General features: G+C 40.4%; 1 protein-coding gene across 4 annotated transcripts in view; it reads left to right on the forward strand.

Moving 5' to 3' along the window:
* Positions 1–14,382, forward strand: part of WWC2 (WW and C2 domain containing 2) — a 163,585-nt gene that overhangs the window by 67,245 nt on the left and 81,958 nt on the right. The window contains exon 1 of one of the 4 annotated variants that reach the window (XM_059909640.1): positions 13,001–13,084. The exons of the other annotated variants lie outside the window; for them this stretch is intronic. The gene's annotated coding sequence lies outside the window, so the exon portion shown is untranslated. Of the gene's footprint in view, positions 1–13,000; positions 13,085–14,382 lie in introns of those variants that run through there. 4 annotated transcript variants of the gene reach the window in all.

Genomic DNA, 14,382 nt, shown 5'->3' on the forward strand with positions numbered 1-14,382 from the left:
ACTTTAATTTTTGAATACCATGTCTTCCAGTTTTCTTGCTTTCTTCTCTCCTTTTGGTTGGTAGAGACGCCTTAGAAAGGGGGCATAGGAGAGAAATTTGTTGAGTCTATGCATCTCAGAAAATGCCACATTATTCTACTCTCATACCTGATAGACATTTTACCTGGGGATACAATTTCAGATTGGGAATAATTTGTACTGAAAAATGTGACCATGTTTCTCTACTGACTTGTAGCCTCCAGCCTTGTGTTTGGGAAGTCCGGTGTCTTTATGATCCTTGTTTTCCCCAGTTTTATTGAGAAATAATTGACATATAGCACTGTATAAGGCATACAGCATGATGGTTTGATTTACACGTGCTGTGAAATGATTACCACCATAGTTTCGGCTATCTCATATTGAATCTCATAGACACAATAAAAAGAAAAGAAAAAATTGTGAAAAAATGAAAAAATTGTCTCATGATGAGAACTCTTAGACTTACTGTCTTAACAACTTTCCTGAGTATCACGCAGCGGTGTTAGCTGCTAGCTGCTAGTGTGGTCACCATGCTGTACGTGACATCCCTAGTACTTACTTAGCTTGTAACTGGGAGTCGGTACCTTTTGACCACCTTCCACCAATTCCCCCTTCCCCCCACCTCCGCCCCTGGCAACTACAAGTCTGATCTCTTTTTCTTTACTATGAGGTTTTTTTTGGTGTTTTGTTTGTTTGTTTGTTTGTTTGCAGATTCCACATATAATTGAGATCATTTATATGTATTTGTCTTTCTCTGTCTGACTTAATTCACTTAGCTTAATGCCTTCAGGGTCCATCTATGTTGGCACAGGTAGTAGGATTTCCTCATTTTTTTAATGGCTGAATAATATATATATATATAGTTGTGCTATATATAGATAGATAGCACAACTTCTTTACCCATTCATTCATTGATGGACACTTAGGTTGTTTCCATGTCTTGGCCATTATAAATAATACTGCTATGAACATGGGGGTACAGATATCTTTTGGAGTTAGTGTTTTGTTGCCTTTGGATATATTCCCAGAAGTGGAATTGCTGGACCATATGGTAGTTCTATTTTTAATTTTTTTGACTATTTTCAATAGTGGCTGTACAGTCCCACCAACAGTGCACAAGGTTTCCCTTTTCTCCACATCCTAGCCAGTATTTGTTATCCCTTGTCTTTTTGATGATGGCCGTTCTAACACCCGTGAGGTGATATCTCGTCACAGTTTTAATTTGCATTCCCTAATGACTTGTGATGTTGAGCATCTTTTCATGTATGTGTTGGCCTTTTGTATATCTTCTTTGAAAAAAGATCTATTCAGGTCCTTTGTCTATTTTTTAACTGGGTTATTTGTTTATTTTTGCTGTTGAGCTGTATGAGTTCTTTACATATTTTGGATATTAACCCCTTATCAGATATCTGGTTTGCAAATATTTTTTCTTATTCCATAAGTTGTCTTTTCCCTTTGTTCCTGGTTTCTCTTGCTCTACAGAAACTTTTAGTTTGATGTAGCCCTACGTGTTTATTTTTTATTTTGTTGCTTGTGCTGGTGTCATATCAAAAAAGTCATTACCAAGACTCACATCAAGGAGCTTTTCTCCTCTGTTTTCTTCTAGGAGTTTCATGGTTTCAGGTCTTACATTTAAGTCTTTAATCCATTTTGAGTAAATTTTCCTGAGTGTTGTAAGATAGGGGTTCAATTTCATTCTTTTACATGTGAGAATCCAATTATCCCAGCACCATTTATTGAAGAGACTGTCTTTTCTCCATTGAGTATTATTATCTCGATTGTCAAATATTAGTTCACTGTATATGCTTAGGTTTATTTCTGGGCTCTCAATCCTGTCCCATTTGTCTGTTTGTCTGTTTTATGCCAGTACTGTACTGTTTTGATTACTATAGCTATAGTATAGTTGGAAATCAGGAAGTGTGATGCCTCTGCTTTGTATTCTTTTAGGATTGCTTTGGCTATTCAGGATATTTTTGTGGTTCCATATAAATTTTAGGAGTATTTTCTCTACTTCTTTAAAAAATGCCCTTGTTATCTTGATAGGGATTGCATTGAATCTGTAGATGGCTTTTGGCAATACTGACATTTTAACAATATTAATTCTTCCAATCCATGAAAACAGGATACTTTTCCATTTATTTCTGTTGTCTTCAATTTCTTTCATCAATGTCTTATAGTCTTCAGAGTAGAGATCTGTCACCTCCTTGGTTAAATTTATCCCTAGGTATTTTGTTGGTTTTGATGCCATTGTAAATGGGATCAATTTCTTTATTTCTTTTTCAGAAAATTTGTTGTTAGTGTATAGCCTTTCTGATTCTTGATTTTTTTTTTTTTTTTTTTTTTTTTTGGTGACCTGGTTCCTCTCGAAGCTTTTAGACTCTTCTCGTTGCCTCCATGTTCTAAAATTTCACGATACTGTGCTTTGACGTAGGTCTTTTTTTTAACGATTCTTCTGGGTGGGCTGTTTATATTCAGGAAACCAGTCATTCAGTTAAGAGAAATTTTCTTGTATTACATCTTTGATAATATCTTCCCCTTCATGTATACTTTGTTCTCTCTTTCTGGAAGTGCTGCTACTCAGATAGTAGACCCCCCTGGACTGGTCCTCCAGTTTTCCTGTCTTTTCCTTTCCATTTGTCTTTCTCTCTGGGAAATTTTCTTAAGTTAATCTTCTAACACTTCAAAAGATAGGTTCATTTCTTCTATTGTATTCTTCATTACCAAGGGTTTTAAATTTCTTTCTCCAAATATTTATTTTTTGATGGTCTGTTATATCTCTTTGAAGATGCTAATTGAAATTTTCTTCAATTTCTCTGAACAAAATTGAAAATTTCTTCTATGCATTAAATTGCCTGGTTCATTGTTTTAGTGTGTTTGTTTTAGATTCTGCTTTTATTTTAGAGACCTAGTGTTCTTAACTTCTGCATTAGAATAGCTCATACTGATCTTTCTGGTTCTTCCACTCCTTCCAGGCACATGAGGGGATTAATTTCCCTGCCTCCATGTGATGTGTTTTGGCTGTGGAATGTGAACAGTATGGGTGTACCTGTATCCCCAGCCCACAAGATTGACTGACTGAGATCTGTCTATCTATCTATCAATCTATCTACCATCTACCTACCTATCTACCTAGTATCGCAGTGGAGGTGCCAGTCACCCGAGATGCACCCTGGAATCCTGAGCCATACTGTGGAGGCCAGCTGCCTGGGGGAGGCATCCAGAACCACTTTGAACTTGGCTTGAGTGGGAAATTAGTGTTTGTTGTGTTCAGCTGCTGAGACTTTGGTATTGTTTTTTATTAGAGCGTTACCTAGCCTGTCCTGACTGATACAGCTATCAGTCATATTTAAGAATGAGCCATAAAAAGCAGTTTGGAAGCTCTATATTGTGGGTGAGGCTTAGTCATGTGGTGATCTGGCCCACCCTTCCTATAAGGGCACTCCCAGGTATTAATGTCAATAGATCTCTTCTGAGCTTGTTAGTTTTCCCAGGAAAAACGGCACCAATCTCTTGCTTAGCAAGTGTAAGCCCAGCTACCAGTGGTTCTGAAAACTGAGTGGGGAAAGGGGGTCCGGGAACCCCACTGGTCAGTGCGTGGACAGTCCCTTAATCCTCCTGTTTTCAGTAAGGTACGCCTTCTTTCAGCTGTACCAGCTGCCAGGAAGTCCAGAATCTTTGTAGCTGAGTCTCTCTAGAGAGGAAACCTTCAGTTTCACCCAGATTGGGCAAAGGCAGGCTGAGGGGCTGGCTACTTCTTAACAGACTTCCGGCCAGTCCTCCACAGCCACACCCAGCTGTCTGAAGTCCTTGATGCCGGAATTCCAGAGCCTTTCAAGGGTTTGCAGTATGAATCAATCAGCTGCTGGGCTTTCTCTTGCTGACTTAGGTTTCCTGTTTCTCGGGTCTGCTAACTCAGTTACCACTCGGCTTTCCACAATCCCAAATTTTGTGGCTCTTGTCCTCTGAGCTGCCCTTTGTCCTTCTGTGTTTATGACTTTTTAATATCCTTTTTCTGCAATTTTCTAGATGGAGTGTAGGCAAACACATGTATTCAATCTGTTGTGTTTACTGGAATTTCCTTAATGAGGGATTTTTTTCCCTCCTAACTTTTTATTATGAAAAATTTGTAGATCTGACAAATAATTTATCACCACATTTCTTTTATCCTCTCCTCCCTCTCTCTTTAAATATATGAGTGTATTGTATTGTATTTATTTTTTATTTTTTTTGTGTGTGTGTATTGTATTTATGTTTACTGTTTTTTGCTGTAACATTGGAAGGTAAGTTACAGATACTATGACCCTCCACCATTAAATAATTCAGCATGCATCTTCCAAGGAAAAAATATTCCCTTACACACCATAATACCAATTATTACAACTATAGAAAATTTTTAAAATCCTGTCATGTCATCTAACATCTATCATCCAATATCTAGTATAACATCTAGTATATTTAAATTACCCAGTTGTTCTAAGAATTCTTTTATCCTTTTTTTAAAATTAAAAATTGGGATCCAATTGAGATAAACATGCTACAATTGGTTGTTATTTCCCTCCTTTTTTGTGTGTGTTGGGGGGGCGCACCATGCAGCTTGCAGGATCTTAGTTCCCCGACCAAGGATCAAACCTGGGCCCCAGCAGTGAAAGTGCCGAGTCCTAACCACTGGACCGCCAGGGAGGTCCCCATTATTTCTCTTGTGAACTAGAACAGTTCCTCAAAGTTTTTGGTGTTTGTATTCTTTCTTTTAATTAATCTTGAACAGTACCAGCACCTGTAGAGCTGGATTAATAACTAAAGACGAGGCCCTGTTAAGGAGATGTTAGTGAAAGTATATGGGAATAGGACAAACTTTATTTTATCAAGTAATTTTAATGGTTTGTGTTTCTAACTCAGGTGCTACCAGTCGAAAACGTCACCGAGCAATGCTTTGCACCTTCAGTGTATTAACATTTTCGATAACGAAGCAGTATTTGTCTTTGCTGGGATGAAGAACTATATTTAGAGCCTTCCCAGCCCACCCCACAGCAGTCTGTGTGCTTTGCCAGTACTCAGCCTCATGACTTTTGTTTGCTTCGAGTTGAATTTGAGTGAGCTCAAAGGGCATTTCTGTTTATGACTAATGGCTGAGCTCTGAAGTTAGTGTAGTTATCAGACATTCCTGACATTCCATATGTCTAATTTTTAGTGCTTGGAGGATCTGGTGCTGTGCCAGAGGAAAACAGAGGCTGGAAGGCACAAGGAAATACCACCAAAGAAAGTCTTCCTATAAGTTACAAAAATCCAATCATGTGTTTAACTAGCAAAGCAAATGCTGGGGATGGAATTGATTTGTAGCATGTTAGCGCCATTCCTTGGGCTGCGTAAGAACATTTCTTAGTTTTCTGATACTTGATTCTCAGAATTCCAATCCTGTAGCTTTAAAAGAAAAAAAAAAAAAATCCGTGATTCTTTTGGTTTGTGTTAGTTGTACTCAGAGTCAGAATGAGGTGCTTTTCAGCGCAAAAGCCTCCTATCCTGAGAGGGGTCCAGAGTGTCGTTGCCAGGGATCCGTCAGTGCAGATGCAGTGGTCCGCAGAAAGGACAGTCATCGAGCACGTGTTGGATGAGTACCAGCTATTGTTCTAGGCACCGAGGACTCCAGAAGTGGGCAAGACAGGTCGTAGGGAGGAAGGAAGAAAGATACATCGATCTTTAGACGACATGGGTGTACCACAAAAACATGCTAAGTGAAAGAAACCAAACACAAGAAAGCACAAATTTCCATGCTTCCATTGGTATGAAATCCCAGAAAAGGTAAATCTATAGAGACAGAAAGTAAATTCGTGGTTGCCTGTGGCAGGGGGAGACTGCAAATAGGCATAAGGGATCTTTTTGGGGTGGTCAGAATGCGCTACACTTAGATTGTGTGGTGGTTTTAACTCTATAAATTTACTAAAAATTTCTGATTTGTACACGTACAACGGGCAAATTTTCTGGTATATAAATTAAACTTCAGTGATCCTATGAAAAAAAAAAAAGCTAGGCTTGGGATTATTAAATTCCAGCATGACCTGTAACTGCTTCCTGTGGTCAATGTGATCAGGGGCGTGAAGATGGGTAGTTAACCGTGGACTTGGTGTGTGGAAAGGAGAGAGATCGAGTCCATGTGGGCTCTGTGCAGCTGGTTTTCCTGGCCTCGGAAGGTTACCTCCCTCTTAACAAATATGGAGTCTCTGCACTTAAAAGACAGAGAAATGGGTGCTTTGGTTCAGGGAGTCTCGCCCTGTGTTGCTGTTACGAGGACGACTTTGTGTTCCCCTGCACTCCACCGAATGTCAGAAAGACTAGCCCACTGGTATTAATCCACGGTACCACAAGGAGGCACAGTCCAAGTGCATTCGTCTCCAAAGCAAACGCTGAGCTACCACCGGGGAAGTGACTTAGGCCACCCCGCAGCCCCCACCTAGAGGACAGGCACTGGTTGTCTGGAGAAGCTGCTGGGGACGAGAGCCATGCTTCTCGCGACTCGTGTGTCCCAGCACACGCAAGAGGCTTTCGGTAAACGTCGGGTGACCTCGTGGACGCATGAATGAAATGTTCCTTTGTTGGTAGTTTTATTATTATTACTTCCTATTGGCAGGAATGAAAAGATTAGAGGCTGGAGTGGGTTGTTGTTTTTTTTTTTTTCCCTCTTCCACTTGAAGTCAGTTTCCTCAGCATCCTTACTGTCCCATTAAATGTGGGCACATCCCAAGGCCTTGCCTGGCTCATTAGCCTCATCCATTATCTGATCTCCACATGGAAATGTTAGTCCTCATTTTACCTGCACGTCCCTCTGGTGCCTCACACAACATATTTTTAAGTTAATTGTGCCTGATTATTTTGCTTACCCATGCTGATATCACTACGCTCCTTTGAAACTGCCAAACCATAAGCATTGTAGACTTTCTCATTTCTGCTTTCACGTTTAGTGAGTGCACTGTTTCAGTAACACCCCCAACTTTTCGTTATCCAGCTTCTGCTTTCAAATATCCAGTGACTGGGAGGTCTGCCGTCACTAGGAGCCTTTTCTCCTCGGCGGCAGCCTCGAACCTGCTCATTGCCTTTCCCGCAGCCCCCCACGCTGCCGCCACCTTGGCCACCTTTCTCCTCGTCTTTGCAGTTGCTTACTCTCTGATGGTGAAAGGGAAGGTTGAGGTCTGTTTCAGCCTCTCCAGCCCAGCACCTCTCACAGGCAGGAGAATCACGTGGAGAGCTTGGCCAGAGCCTCCCAGTTTCCGATTTAGTAGTTTTGGGGGGAGGAACTTGATAACTTGCATTTCTACCCAGTTACCAGGCGGTACTGATGCTGCTGGGTCAGGGACCACACTTTGAGAACCGCTGCTTTAGCCCGCTCAGTGCGTCACTCTCAGGTTCACTTTCCTAAATTAAAATGTGTCCCAGGTCTGCCACTCCTTGCTGAGTGTCTTCCATTGACCTAGGACCGTGGTTCCCAAGGTAGGTGCAGTGGAATAGGAACATCCCATTAAGTAACTTTTAGTCATTTTTTTTTTTGGTCTACTTTACTTTTCAGGGCTTCTGATTAGATCAAGGAGAAAGTCTGTTTGGTGCTACTGTCTTTAGCACCTTTCTGGCACTTAATTGCCTTTTCAACCAAGTGAGCAAGCCATCAGCTCCAAGCTGCTGCCAGCAATTCGCTAAAATTTTATAGTATGATTTTGTTGTCACTGTATTTATTTTCAATGGCAAGTATTTTAAGGGACTACAGTTTGAAACACTGGGTTAAGGAGTGCAATCCAGAAGTCCTAAAGAATTCTTCTATATCTTTTCTTCTAGTGGGTTTCATACTTCAGTTAGTTTCATGGATCATGTATAGCTCTTTTGATTTATCTGGAATTAATTTTGTTGTAACAAAGAGGTAGGATCTAGCTTTTATTCCCTAACTGGCTATGCAATTAGCCCAACACGTTTAAATAATCAATCTTTTACTCATCATAAACAAAGTTTATGGATAAGTAATATCCTTGGAAAAAATATTTGCCACTTGACAGAGGATTAATACCAAAATATGTTAAAAGTTGCTACAAATTATTAAGAAGGACAAACAACACAATTTTAAAAAGGACAATTCACAAAAGAAGCAAATAAACGTACAGAAAGGTTACAAACCTTACTAGCAATTACTAGATAGCTCCCCCCTCCAACGATCACATTGAGAGGTGGTGGAACGTGGGTAAATGAGCCCTCGCTTACCTTGTGGATGAGAATGCAAATTGCTAAAGCCCATGTGGAGGAGACTATCAGAACGTAAAAACTTAAATGCTAATATGTCTTTAACATCTCTTTAATGCATGTTGAGATTTTGAAATTTAAAAAGGGTGTATGTTCTTTGACTCTTCGCAAGGGCTTTATTCTAAAAAATTGCACAGCTGAAAACATTTACAAGCAAGTTCTTTGAAGCATTAGTTTCTCTTGAAGGAGGTTGCAACTCATGTCTATTAATTGATGAATAGTTAAATAATGGACTGTAATCCACTCAGTGTATGTAGATAGTAAAAGATTGAGGTAAACCTATATATATGCTCATTGAAAGATTTCTTACTTGTATTGCAAACTGAACAAAGTCATAGAAAATGCACATAGTATGAGCCTATTTGCATGTTTTGTAAAACTATATGAATTTATAGGTGGACTATAAGATACCAAAATATTGCAGTATGTAGCATTCTACAGGTAAATGAAGGAGGGACTTTAATAATAGCTTATCCTAGTTTATGTATTCTTCATAATGAGAATGTATTACTTGTGTTTTTTTAAGGTAGGACCCAAAACTATAGTATATGTATAGTTTATTTAGTTTAATTCCAATCTTGTAAAAATGTGCATAATATTTTATGTGCATCAGTATACATATGTATATATTTATATAAGAAAAACATAGCCTAGAATGAAACATATTGTTAACTGGGGTTCTCCTATAAGGTCATAGGGATTAAAAAACATCTTCCCAGTTCCGTAAGTTTTGATAAAAGTAATACTGGTTCATTTAAATCACTTAATTGACCTCTCTAAGAGAGAGGTTGCATCTAACAAGGTCCTGTCCACACCGAGGGGTGGGTGGGTGGGTCGTGTGTCAGTTCTTTGTTGTTGTGACTGGAGCACATTCTCTTGAGTGAATGTCCCGTCCTGGCCCTTGAACAGTTATTATCTGTGATGAAATCCTTGATGATTGTGTGTTGTTTAAAGTCTAGGGAGGAGGACAAGACAGTCTTGGCGGGTTTTTATTTGTTTGTTTGGACAATAATCTCTTAAGCCCTCGTCCTCTTTCAAACATTCCTACCTTCTTTGCCAGCATATCCACTTAAATTCTCAAACTATTTTCCAAAACCAAATAATCCAACAAGCAAACATTTCTTGGCACTTAGGAGAGAAATGAGGTTCAGGTTAAAGTGTTTGCTGACCTCTCTGTTTTCTTCTGTAGGGTAAGATACTTTTTTTTAAAAACTTGCTGAATTATTGAAACACCTGAAATAAATTCTTTTACCTCTTCGTAACTAAGAATCTGTTCTCTGTTTAGCTATTCATTTATGATACATAATATAATTATAGTAAACTAAAATAAATTACAGGACCAGATATTTTGATGCAGTTTTGAAAGATTTTTTTCTCGTGTCCTGCCTGTCGCTTGTTCAGGAAACATGTTTGTCAACTATCACCTTAATATCAACCTTCATATTGTTCTCTTAGTAAATGCATTTACCATTACACCTTTGTAAATTGAACAGTTTTTTTTAAATGACAATTCTTCCATGGTGTCCCTGTTTTCATTTCTGTCTTCCTTTCTAATCTGCACCCACTCAGTCAACATTGATTCTATGCCGACTGTGTACGAGGAAGGCATTGGGCTAGAGATGCAGAGATGGGTGCAGAGGCCCTGCCTTTGAGAAGCTTGTCGAGAAATGAGAGTGTAGTAAAGGTGCCTGAGGTGGCTCCTGAGTCTTTGTGGAGGTGGTCAGGTGGGATAGGATTCAGGGAACACTGTGTAAGAATAGCATTCCTGGGTTACATGGAATCAAGACTTTAATGGTTTTTTAATACTGCCAAACTGTTTCTTAAAAGTATGTATCAAGTTACAGAATCACCAGCAATAAATGAAAGTAACTGATTTCCCACATCCTCACCAGAACTGAATTTCATCCTTAGGACAAAGCAAAACAAAACAAAAACTTGATATCCTAATAGACTTAAAATTAAGCCTCATTATTGTTTTATTTGGCATTTCTTTTTGTTATTAGTGAAGTTGAACATTTTCCCATATTTTTATTATTTTACTTACTCCAAATATTCACTTGGAGTCTTGGCATTGTTATAACTTGTAAATTTATAAAAAATTTATAAATTTTTTAATAAATTTATAACTTTGTAAAAAATTAGTAAATTTTTTAAAACAATTTATTGAGGTGAAATTCACGTAACACAAAATTAACCACTTTAACGTGAACAATTTGGTGGCATACATACGTTGACAATGGTGTTCAACCACCACCTCTGTCTAGTTCCAAAACATTTCCATCACTCCAGTACCTGTTGAGCACTTTCTCCTCATTTGCCCCTCTCCCTAGCCCCTGGCAACCATTGATCTACTTTCCGTCTGCATGGATTTATCTATACTGGATATTTTATATACATGGAATTATAATATGTGACCTTTGTTCTGGCTTCTTTCATTTAATATAATGTTTGGAGGTTCATCCACACTGTAGCATGTATAGGTACTTCATTCCTTTTTATGGCTGAATAGTAAGATACCACACGTTGTTTATCCATTCATCCATTGATGGAAGTGTGAGTTCTTTCCACCTTTAGACTATTGTGAATGGTGCTGCTATGAACATATGCATACATATAATTGTTTGGGTACCTGTTTTCAGTTCTTTTAGTTATTTGCCTCGGGGTGGAATGGTGGGGTTATGCAGTAATTCTGTGTTTAACTCTTTGAGGAACTTCCAAACTGTTTTCTATAGAGGCTGAACCGTTTTACATTCCCATCAACAATGCGCAACATTCCCATTTCTCTGCATCCTCATCAACACTTGTTGTTTCTGTTTTTTAAATTATAGCCACCCTAGTAGGTACCTCATTGTGGTTTTGATTTGCATTTCCCTCATGACTAATGATGTTGAATACTTGTTACTATGTATCTCATATATGAGAGAAAAAGAAAACCTTGCTTTTTAAGAACTTATTTTAAAATTATTTAAATGTTCCTTGAGGGAAAAAAAAGTTTACTTAAAATTAAATGAAGTGGCCCAGATCTGAGAATTATTAAGCCATTAATTTTGTCTAAACATTTCATAGTTTTCATAATAGAGATATTTCTGAAGCATAGGCTTTTGCCTCCAGGTTCCTTTTTTTAATAAATTTTTTAAATTAATTTATTTTTTGTTGCATTGGGTCTTCGTTGATGCACGAGGGCTTACTCTAGTTGCGGCGAGCAGGGGCTACTCTTCGTTGCGGTGCGTGGGCTTCTCATTGCGGTGGCTTCTCTTGTTGCGGAGCATGGGCTCTAGGCGCGTGGGCTTCAGTAGTTGTGACACGTGGGCTCAGTAGTTGTGGCTCGTGGGCTCTAGAGCGCAGGCTCAGTAGCTGTGGCGCATGGGCTTAGTTGCTCTGCGGCATGTGGGATCTTCCCGGACCAGGGCTTGAACCCGTGTCCCCTGCATTGGCAGGCAGATTCTCAACCACTGTGCCACCAGGGAAGCCCAGGCGGATTCTTAACCACTGCGCCACCAGGGAAGTCCCAGGTTCCTTTTTAAATTGAGTTTGTTTTCCTTTTCTCCATCACCTGGGTGTATTAGGCTGTAATTTGTGCCCTTTAACCAGTGGTTCTCAAAGTGTGGTCCAGGGACCAACAGCGTGAGCATCACTGGGGAAGCTGTTAGAAATGCAAATCCTAGTAGGTCAGGCCCCACCCCTGATCTGCTGAGTCAGAAGCTCTGGGAGTGGGCCCAGTAATCTGTTTTAATAAGCTTTTCAGATGAGTGGGATGTGCTCTTAGGTCTGAGAACCACTGCTGTAACTCAGCATTTCTGGGCCAGTGTTGTATTAAAGAGCCCTTGTGGGAGATGGAATCCACAATTTTGGCCTTGTTAGCTCCAACTTTTCTGTTTTTTTTTTTCTTAATTTATTTTCTTTCTTTATTTTTTGGCTGTGTCGGGTCTTGGTTGCAGCGCGCGGGCTTCTCTCTAGCTGTGGCGTGCAGGTTTTCTCTTTTCTAGTTGTGGCGCACAGGCTCCAGGGCGCATGGCCTCTGTAGTTTTGCGGCACAGGGGCTCTCTCGCTGAGATGCGCGAGCTCAGTAGCTGTGGCACGCGGGCTTAGTTGCCCTGCGGCGTGTGGGATCTTAGTCCCCTGCATTGGAAGGCGATTCTTTACCACTGGACCACCAGGGAAGTCCTCCACCTTTTCTTTTTAACTAAAGGAGGCAGACAATATAAACAATTAAATTGAATCATATTATAACCTCCTGTTTAAGAATTACATACTATATGTATAAATCATATAGTTTTACCTAGAAATTGCTATTCAGTCTACAAATCATGTGAAGAGAGTATTTTTTAAACGCTGCTTTTGATCTTTGGTCAGATCCCTAAAGAATTTAAGAGTTGCGTGTCCTTGGTGTGTATTTTTCCTCTCTCCTCTGATCAGGTCTTATTTTTTACTTCTTTGGAGCCTCTTCTGCGCAGGTTTCTGGCACAAAGGCCCGCGACGGCGTGGGCGCAGCCATGGACGCGCTCAGGCAGCAGTAGCGCTCTGTCCCTCGTCTGCAGCGCAGTCTTAAAGCCCAGGACCCCTCCCGCCTCCTCCCTCCAGAACTTTTTTAAGGGACTCCTTTCTTGCCATTTCTTCCAGAAATTGATGGCTAGTTAATCCGAGTAGCATATCAATAGTTAAACCCGTGCCTGGAGTGACAGCAGTGATGGCCACATCCTGCACAGGAGTGGAAACCTCATGGCTGGAAACCACAGACTTTGACTAGAGAGAGAGGCGTGTGCGGTACACTCACAGGCTTGTTTCATTACAAGTAAGTTGGGGTTTTTTTTTTCCCTGCACAGGGTATTCAAAGGGCGATAATAATTGTATCTACTTTGCGGAGGTTTATGGGGATTTAATTCACACATTTATAGACATTAAAGCATGTGTGGTACATGGGAATCACTCAGTGAATGTTTTATATTATTAGGATAATTATGTAAAAATTGACCTTTTTTACATAGAATATTGTTATTGACATTTTTACAAGTAATGTCTAGGTACCCAAAGCAACAGCACAAGCCGTGTGCACTTTCGAAGGTGAATTACTCACAAATGTTGCCTTTCAGGGGTCTATTCACGAAGGAATTAGAGAATTAGGTTAGGTGGCATAAGGGAGATTTTAGGTCCTCCAGATCTAAAATCCCTAGGTCAGATTGAGTGAACGGTTAGGAAGCAAATGTCAAAAGAGGAGCCAGGAGAGCTGAGGGAAGGCGTTTTGAAGGGTAGGGGGGATTGAGTCCTGTATATCTGTAGGCTGAGGGAGAAGGCATTAACTATGTGAGAGGAGATTAACCCTTGATAATAATGGATGGAGTGAAGTTGCAGAGCAGGGAGAAGAGGATGGGATTAAGGGCGGGAGATGGGCAGGCTCTTGAGTGGAGGAGAGATGCGAGAAACGGTGAGGGCGTGGGGCATCCGGGTTCCAGGCGAGCAGACTTGGGAAACAAGATGGTTGTGTTTAAACGTTTGAAAGCCCATCACGTGGAAGAGGGAGTAAACTGCTGCTCTTTGGCACCAGTGGGTATAAACTGTAAGAGGACCAGATCTAGAGCCCACGTAGCGGAGACCTGTCTGAGAGCACGCAGGCCCAAGAGGACGTGATGGACTCAGTCTAAAGAAATGAGCCCGGTTAGATGCCCCTTACCAGCTAGTAACACTGCATGAGCCATTCACACCCAGGGCAGCAGTCTCCTGCCTGCCCCCATTGCCCCAGGTCCAGGCCTGCCCATCTGGCAGTTCTCTCCTGTCTAATGTGACCCTTTGAGAAGAATTTAAGCTAATTTCCCCAAAGACCCAGAACTAACTGCGTTACCCTCCTCTGCAGAGGTTTGCATTCTTAAAAACCGGTTTCTTCCTGCTGCCTCTGTTCACTCATCCCTGGCATTCCCCTCATTTTGTTCCTTTGCATTGCTGGTTTCCCTGACTAGAATAGTGATCGAAACAGATAAGAAGTTGTTTTTAGGGGACTAATCAGCAACATTATAAATTAAAATTCTCTCAGAACTATGGAGAGATATCTGGTATTTTACCCTCCCTGTAAAATTCACATTGTGAACCTCATCTTGA

This window comes from Balaenoptera ricei, chromosome 21 (genome assembly GCF_028023285.1).
Source record: "Balaenoptera ricei isolate mBalRic1 chromosome 21, mBalRic1.hap2, whole genome shotgun sequence".
In the NCBI taxonomy this organism is placed as follows: Eukaryota; Metazoa; Chordata; class Mammalia; order Artiodactyla; family Balaenopteridae; genus Balaenoptera; species Balaenoptera ricei.